This window comes from Pipistrellus kuhlii, unplaced genomic scaffold (assembly GCF_014108245.1).
Source record: "Pipistrellus kuhlii isolate mPipKuh1 unplaced genomic scaffold, mPipKuh1.p scaffold_m20_p_8, whole genome shotgun sequence".
In the NCBI taxonomy this organism is placed as follows: Eukaryota; Metazoa; Chordata; class Mammalia; order Chiroptera; family Vespertilionidae; genus Pipistrellus; species Pipistrellus kuhlii.
The window spans coordinates 55428216-55434476 of NW_023425584.1; the positions used below are offsets into that span (position 1 = coordinate 55428216).

A 6261-nucleotide genomic window follows, 5' to 3' on the forward strand; every position below is an offset into this window, starting at 1 on the left:
GTTTGAAGGTTATGTCAATACAAGTCAACGCCAAGCAAGATTTTAAACGAATGTTTAAAAACGACATTAATTATTACTAGACCCAATAGTAGGCTGTACAAGGTTGCCTTATTATGATGCACATATAAATGATCGAAGTGGTTATATATGGGAGAGGAAACACTATAGTTAACTTGTAAGATGTAGTCCAAATAATCCCTCTTATTTTGGACCTGGCAGTTTTCCTGAAACTAGCTTTAGTGTACCACTTTTCCCCTACCAAACCTGACTAGAGAAAGCCTTAAGTGGGTTTAGTCAGTTCATCATTAACTGGACCTTATGGGTGCATTTTGCTGCCAAAGAGCTTGCCCCATCTTTCTAGAATGCTTATAACTATAGTTTGTTATCATCCTTCAACTCAGAATGCTGCCTGCAATCAGAGGATACCATAGGAGAAAGTTCTTGGGAATTTATTGCCACATCAATTGACATAGAACTGAGTGTGACTTTCATTGCTTCTAAGACTCATCAAATAGTGCCAAATTTCCTTTTATTCTGAAAGCTTAATTCAAGGACACTTAGGACAAATTATTTTCTTGTATTAAACGAGAAGTTTTATCCTCTCAGGGAACATGAGCTGGGTATGAAGCCATTAGTGCAGAAATTCACATAGCTGTGCTAATATAGTTTTTTATTTCAGCTTTTCCACAGCATTTTTCATTAGTTTCACATGGTCATGGAGCTTATAAAAAAGCTGCGGGGAGGAATGAATGCATTTTCGCTCATAATAGTTCTTTTCATTCAAAAAAGGAATCAGTTCATTCCCACTTTGTCATAATAGTTATTCCTCAGCCTTAGCATTTGAGCAAATGCGTTGTAAGTTGTAAAATTACATTCTTTCAGACCTTTACTAATCTCACTAGCTTATGCAAAAATAGTAAACTGTGGAGGGCAGCTGTTAGTCAGCTGAATCCAGAAATTCTGATTTCATATGACTGTATTGGCCAAATGCTCATGATTTAAGGTAAATAATATAAACATCATACTGAAAAGCAACTCAGGTAAAGATTTTGGTTCAGATTCTTTGATTCCAGTTGCACTACAAATTAATTGTATTTTGTTGGCCAAGATTATAATTAATTTAGGTTTTAGCTTTTTTCAATTATAAGTAGCAATTCTTTTTGAGAATATAGAGGGATAATTCTTCACTCCTCTTGCTTTCTATCACAGTTTGCAAAAAACTTACTAGCAAATTATATTGCTCTATTATTAAAATATATTCAGATGCTTATTTTAAAAAATCATCTTTACTGCTGTCATTTTGGTATAAGCACTGTCATCTCATGCATGAATTACCATTGCATTAAATTACTCATTGGTCTCCCTTCTTACACTTGAACCTACGTCCCAGTTTTTAAAATAACTTTTAAAAATGTGAGTCAGCCATGGCTGGTATGGCTTAGATGTCACCATTGGATTCCCTGTTAGGGCATATGCCCATGTTATAGGCTCAATTATCAGGAGAGAGCAGGAGGAGGCAGCCGATCAATGTTTCTCTCTCATACATGTTTTTCTTTTTCTCCTTTCCTCTCTCTCTAACATCAATAAAATATATTTTTTAAAATATGAATAAGATAATGTCACTCCAGTTTTCAATACCCTCCGATGGTTTCCCATCTTATCCTATCTAATAAAGAGGGAATATGCTAATTGACACTCACTTGTATTTAAACCAGAGTTTCTGAAGCCTATTAAAATGTATCCAGGGAGGACCCAAGATGGCTGCACAGGTAAACACCTAACCGCAGCTGCACACAACAATTTCAATGGAATACAACTAAAATATAAAATGGACATTGCCCAGAGCTACAGGTAGTCGATTGACTGAAAATTCTACAACAAGAAGGAAAGAGAAAACCAGAAGGAAAATCAGAGGAGCTGAAAAAGCCTAAGGTACAGAGACATGCTGCACGTGCACCTGCGCGTGGAGAGGTCACAGCCGGAGAGGAGGAGAAGGCTGTGTGCCTGCCTGGCGTTCCCTAGCAGGAAGGAAATAAAAGCCCCGGACTGGGCTAAACCCCAGAACTGGCAGCGCTGAGCCCCAGTTCTGGGCCAGACCCTGAGGACCCAGGCTCGTGCAGGGGGAGACGGGGCTGTGAGGCGGAATCCCAGGGCAGCGGCAAAAAGCGAAGCCCCCAGAGTCGCTCGCAGAGGACGGAATGTTGACTCTGATGCTGGATTGCCCTGGAGGGAAGGAAACAAAACCTCCGGCTGTGCTGAGCCCCAGTTCCAACTGCTCTGAACCCCAGTTCTTGGCCAATCCCTGGGGACCCAGGCTCAAGCAGAGGGAGATGGGGCTGTAAGGCAGAATCCCAGGGGAGCGGCGAAAGGCAGAGCCCCCGGGGTAGCGCACATTGCGCGCAAAGGAAGAAATGACTCTGATGCTAGATTGCCCTGGTGGGAAGGAAACAAGAGCTCAGGCCATGCTGGGCTCCAGTTCCAACTGAACATAAACTGTGCACCTATGGATGAGGACAATGGGGGGGTGGGGAGGGGGCTGAGGGTGGAGTGGGAACCTGGTGGATGGGGGGGAAGAAATGAGGAACCTTTGTAATAATATGAACAATAAAGATTGATTTAAAAATAATAAAAATAAAAATAAAATGTATCCATATTTTAAAATCATCTAATGGTCTATTATCTATCTATCTATCTATCTATCTATCTATCTATCTATCTATCATCTATCTACCTGTCTATCTCTATCAATCTTTCATCTTGCTGTCTAATATACAAAGACAACTATACAGACATGCACGTTAGTAAGCACTCTTTCACACATTCTTCTATACAAAGTCACTCAGATAGCTATCCGCTCATAGGATAAAAGGAAAGAGAAGGTCATAATGTGCTCTAACAAGAAAGCAGAGATGGTACAGAGTTATAGTCTCCAGATACTTGTATGGAAGGAACATCATGACCTTTTAGTCCTGTTAGGAGCATCAAAAGCTAGAAAAGAGGGAGCTGAGTTGTCCTTTTTAAAAATGAATGCTTTTCACTTTCTGTCATATTGACCTAATAGCATCTCAATGTTGCCAAGCACCACTGTGAAGTTGAGCTGCTTAAATCAGGAAAATGTGTGCTGGGCAAGGTAAGTTGGTCTTTAAGAAAGACTTGGGTATGACTCACTCCAGCTGCTCTGGGTACAGATACTTCTTAGTTCTTTAATGGCATTTCAAGTGATCTTTTTATGTTTCCTAAATTTACCATGCTTTTTGACCATTTTCTTACGGAAAATGTTTTGTTATTGTTGACTATTTTGGTTTTCAGATTTCCCATCAGTTGTGGCAGGAAATTCAGACAAAATCCATTTAGTTATCTTTAAATTTCTATTTCCCCCCAAATGTCTAAAAATATATTTACTAAAAACAAATATCTAAAAGTCACTGAAATCTATATAGAGAACTAACTATCTAATCAAGAGCTGCTATTAAAATCAGTTAGGTGAATTTTTTAAAGGTATTTGTATATATTGAAAGGTACATATATATTGGTAACTGGAACTATCAGCAAAAGAGGAGGAATTCATTTTTCCTCTAAAAGTATTAAGAAACAGTATTTTCATGTGATATATGTAAAGTAACAAAAATGGACATAGTAAAATGGCTAATTTATCAACTAAATTTATAAATTAAACCACTTTATGTAAAATTAAACATGGAAGTTAGAGAAAAGTGAGAACATTAATACACTGGGGCAGTGGTCAGCAAACTAATTAGCAAAGCCAAATATCAACAGTACAACAAATGAAATTTCTTTTGAGAGCCAAATTTTTTAAACTACTTCTAATACCACTTCTTCAAAACAGACCCAGGATGTCATATTTTGTGGGAGAGACACACTCAAGGGGCCAAAGAGCCACAAGTTGCTCACAAGGGGCAGTTTGCTGACCACGGCACTGGGGGACACTCAGTTTGACTGAGAAAATCTGAAGAAACCAGTTTTAATTTTACACATTTCTAAAATCTGGCTTTGGTAGTTTGTTAGCAAGACATTTATTTGTTCAATAGTTGTGTGAAGAATGGTGACCTAGCCTGTGTTCTTGGACAATTAAGTAGACCAAGTTTCATTTCACACTCCTGAAATCAACCTTGATGACTTTATTTTAATTTTTTTTTAAAGTAGGGGCCCAGTGTATGAAAATTCGTGCACTTGGGGGGCTTCCTCAGCCTGGCCTGTACCCTCTCACAATCTGGGACCCCTCAGGCTGGATTCCTAGGACTGGCCTGAGAGCAGAGCCTATCGGGTCTTTTTCCCCTGGCTGCTGTCTGTTTGCCCTACCCCTCCACTGCCTCCCTCCTCTCTCCTGCCACTGGTTGCCTCCCTCTGCAAGTGACAGGCATGGGGTGTAATTGCTTGGCTGGCCTGAGCCTCCCTCTGTTAGGTGATCACTGGCTGTCTCTGCACACCCGCCATAGCATCGCTGGCCAGTGGTGTGGGCCTCCTGTGGGGCGATCAATGGTGGGGCCCACAGACCAATTACCCCACAGAGGGAGGCCCCACCCACCCGCTCAGCGCCACCAGCCAGGTAGCCTGAGCCTCCTTTTTTTTTTTTTTTTTTTTTAGTAAGAGTAATGTTTACTGAGCAATACAGAACTGAGTACTATGAAGGGTTTACCAGGATGGAAGTGCCCTGCACCTCTGCCCCTGCCACCCCCAACACCCAGAGATTACAATATTTAGAAGTTACATGCAACAGCCATAATTGATGACTATCTGTTTGTAACAAACCATAGCATAATTTATACTCTATCACATTGAGTGATTGTAGAAATCCATTTATATATTGCTTCTATAAAATCTTTTTTTTGTGTGTGAAAAATATTTTTAAAAAAGCAAGTATAAAAACATGTGCAATTGAAAGCTCTACCAGGACCACCAGTCTGTAAACATTCAGTGAGTATGTGCTTTGGAAGGGCGCCCGTGTCTCGTGCCCACAGCAACTCCAGTGAGGTGTGCCGCAGCTGCCACTCCGGGTAGAACTGAGCTGAACCACAGTGGGTGGGTACAGCAGGGCCTGGCACTGTGCCCTTCTCCAACCTTGCATCAGGATCAGGGTCAGGGTTAGAATCAGGGTCAGGGTCAGGGACAGGGATAGGGGCAGACAGATTGCAGTTTCATTATTCTGAATTTTATACTCAGCTTAATTTTGATTACAACTTGTGGCTTTTCCTGGCAACTCAAAATTCCTTTGGGTGGGTGCCCTGACAGAGAGGCCAGAGTAGTGCCCACAGCTGCCTGGTTGGGCGTCTCTCCAGACCAGAGCCTCTGTCCTGCCTCCTGAAAGCCTGGTCCCAGGCAGAACACACTCCCCACTGGACTGCTTGTCTCAGCACTTGGTTCTGGGTTTCATCAGCCTGGGTTTCTTCCCCTGGTGCGGCTGATCTGAGTTTCACAAAATAGTTGGTCAATGCTGGCTGTGCCGAGCCTCATTGAAGAGTTTTTCATGCAGCAAGGAAGAGCCCTCTGGGACACTCCTCCTCCTCCTTGTCCTCATCTCCTCCTCCTCTTCCTCTTCCCAACCCATGGCCACTTCTTCTCCAGCTGCTCAGCAGTGGGTTGACTTCTGAGTTGGGGGGTCTTAATGCTGTCAGTCCTGTCAATGCAGGTGGGGTGATGCCGGTTGAGCATCAGGTTGAGCTGCTGCTGCTCCTGCTTCAGCTTCTCCATCTGGGTTTTTAGCTCCGCATTCATGAGCTCCAGCCACTCAGATTCCCGCTGCAGACACTCCTTCTGCTCCTTCTTCTTGTTTCAGCATCAGGCTGCTGCCATTTGTTCTTTTCCTGGCACCTTTTCCTCCGCTCCTCTTCCTTGTCTAGCTCACTTTTCACAGATTGAGACCTCCTGCCTTATTTCACCTCCAGGAAGTGCAAAGGGGCCATCATGACCCCAGTGTTGTGGAGCTCCTCTGCAGTCAGGGCTGAGCTGGGGAGAGGGAGCCTGCAGTCATGGAAGGGTCTGGGATCTGCCCAGGCATCATAGCAGGAGGAGTGGCAGTTTTGCCTGCAGAAGCCGGGTGTAGAAGTGGTGCAGGGCCTGGGCCAGGCTGCAGGCACTGTGCCTGTTCAGGATTTGCCATGGCACCAGCGTTCATAGCTGCCAGCACCTCATGTCACAGCCACCAAGTGTCCCTCCTGCAGGCTGTGACAGGCGGCCTGGGTCTCTCTCTTTGAGATCATTGATCGAGGGGCTCTGCCTGTCTGCCTCATTGCTCCTAACCAC

At 43.3% G+C, this 6261-nt stretch overlaps 1 pseudogene; it reads right to left on the minus strand.

The window, feature by feature from the left end:
• Nucleotides 1-2892: 2892 nt before the first annotated feature.
• LOC118711342 lies at nt 2893-6019 on the minus strand (annotated as a pseudogene).
• Between the last annotated feature and the right edge of the window lie 242 nt (nt 6020-6261).